This window comes from Podarcis cretensis, assembly GCF_951804945.1.
Source record: "Podarcis cretensis genome assembly, chromosome: 9".
NCBI classification, from domain to species: Eukaryota; Metazoa; Chordata; class Lepidosauria; order Squamata; family Lacertidae; genus Podarcis; species Podarcis cretensis.
The window spans coordinates 55,713,127-55,715,968 of NC_137178.1; positions in this window are offsets into that span (position 1 = coordinate 55,713,127).

Sequence of the window (2,842 nt, forward strand, 5' to 3'; positions counted from 1 at the left end):
AGGAACAAAATGAATCCCAGCCAAGGAAAACGAAATATGTAACGTCCATGAGAATAGCAGATGTTATTCTCCTGTACTATTTTTAGAAACAGCATTTATTTGGGAATGCATGGAATTTCTGGCATATATTTTTCAGGTCAGTTATGCAACATTTGCTGCCATATCTAGCAGAGGAACAAATGTAGTATATGCAAGCACCTGAAAACAGCTCGCTGTTTACATACAAAAACACATTCTGGGAGTTTTGTGAACAAAAGTTTCTAGTCCGCATGACTGCAACTGGTTTTACAGTATAGAATTTGGGCCAATGGTGTGCTTCACATTTGCCCTCCGACATCCAACCCCCACCCCCACCATAGCTCCTGGGCCAGCTCTGTGCTCTTTGAGACTGTGTCATTATAGCCAGTGAGCAAGCCTGATCTTCAAGATTTAATAGGGAATTGGGCAGTACCAATTATTAGTAGTACTGACCTAGTAGTAGTAGTAGTAGTACTGTAGTAGTACTGTAGTAGTAGTAGTAGTACTGACATATTATCATTATCATTATCATTATCATTATCATTATCATTATCATTATCATTATCATTATCATTATCATCAGTGCTTTTTTCTGGGGGTATGCAGGGGTACGCATACCCCTAAACATTTTGTGAATCTGACGGGAGAAGAAACCGTTTCTTAAAAATTAGTTTCTTCTCTAGCACGGTGAATCATCAGTTCTGTTGCTACCCCCAATGGTGGCCTCATGTCACAGTGTTCCTGTCAATGGTGATTTTCTTGAGTCAAAATGAAAGTACCCCTAAACATTTTTTAAAGAAAAAAAAGCACTGCTTATCATTATCACTAGGCTGATGGTGTATCGTCAGGATCATTGCCTGAATCCTAAGGGCATCCCTTAGGTCCCAGGTTCATATTTGAAAAGCTGGTCCCAAACAATTGTCCTGTGAGCAAGCAGTGAGCCAATGGCTGTTGTGACTGGTGGGACACGGTCACCCTCCAAGCACTGGAATACTCACCTGGTCTGATCTGGGACAGGGAAGGGCGGTGAGGTTGAAATTGCGCAAGTGCCAGTCCATCTCTCTCGCCAGTTCATCTGTGCAGCCCTGACCCCCCAGCACCACCCAGTCCGGCCCCAGATCCATCCAGGTAAGTATTGTGATGGTGATGATGCTCCACCACACTGGCTATGAAGGAACACTTTATGTGTCATGGCTCTCCCTTGCCCTAACCTCTCCCTTGAAGATACCCAAGTGCATCATGTTCAAGCATCTCTCTTCTAGTGCACAAGCTATGGTTTTATGGTCTTAGTGACCAGGCAGAATGGCCACTCTTTACTCTCCAGCATCCATTGCCTGAGGCTGCTGTTTCATGCTGCCTAACAATAGGACTAAAGGGACGCGGGTGGCGCTGTGGGTTAAACCACAGAGCCTAGGGCTTGCCGATCAGAAGGTCAGCAGTTCAAATCCCCACAATGGGGTGAGCTCCCGTTGCTCAGTCCCTGCTCCTGCCAACCTAGCAGTTCGAAAGCATGCCAGTGCAAGTAGATAAATAGGTACTGCTCCAGCAGGAAGGTAAATGGCGTTTCCATGCACTGCTCTGGTTCGCCAGAAGCAGCTTAGTCATGCTGGCCACATGACCTGGAAGCTGTACGCCGGCTCCCTTGGCCAATAAAGTGAGATGAGCGCTGCAACCCCAGAGTCGGGCACGACTGGACCTAATGGTCGGGGTCCCTTTACCTTTAACAGTAGGACTGGCCCTGCTCAATGTAGGGATACAGCTAAAATACCCATCCCCTAACAGTGGCTGGTTGCAAAGAGAGATGGAGGCTGTTCCACAGCCTTCCGCAGTTCAGTCCACTCCTGCCACCCCCAGCCCACCAAACTACATCCCACATGTTCAAGGTTTGGATAGTAGGCCCAGCATGATGTCTGAAACAGGCAACTGAGAGGAAGAGATAAGTAATGTGAAGTCTTGAGAGGACACATTTAAAAACTTGGGGGCTATCCAAAAGCTTGCATTAGAGTTATATGTGGTTGTTGTTTGATGCAAACAACACAGGGATGTTTAGAAATGTGTTAAGAATTCCCCTCAGGAGCTTGGATAGGTTTACCTTTTAATTACTTACGAAGCTGCCGTACAGTATGCCATTCCTTCCTGATGTTTAATAATGCTTTCAAAAGAATCCTTTATGAAGATGGATAGTATTGTAATTGTGCAGCTGAGGAACTGGCGGGCTGTCAAAGAAAACAGAGGCCAGTTTATCACGGGTGAGGCTGCGTTTTTCATTATCTGCCACTGTCTTCCTCAATAGAGTTTCTATTAAATAAAAACAAATTGACCACTAGGGAACAGATATTATTAATGATCATCTTTATTGTTGTTAGCCATGGGCCATTGCAACTTGCCAGTGAATGATTAAATTGCATATAGCAAAATATCCTGTACTGAAATTGTGAATAGCAAAAGGCTCGTCTCGTCAGATGAAGCCCAGCAGAAGATGTCACAAAGCAAATACAAATGTCAACAAATGGATAAATTGTGCGATTGAAATCCAGCCCCATAAGGAGAGATTCAGTAATGTGCTAAGCCTTATTCCTACCTGTCCACCAGCAACATACATCAATGCATGTTACTGCTAAACCAAGTTGGCTCATAATTAGAAAGCAGTTAATAGAACTAGGGGAGATTGAACACAGTTGCAGACCTATGATTTGGTTTCCAGTCAACTAAAAATGCTATCGTCTACTGGACTGAGCAATATAGTAAGACTTGAAGCCAAAAATGTGTACAGCCTGCAAAACTGATGAGCCACAACTGCATCCTGTGCATGGTGGATTCCGGG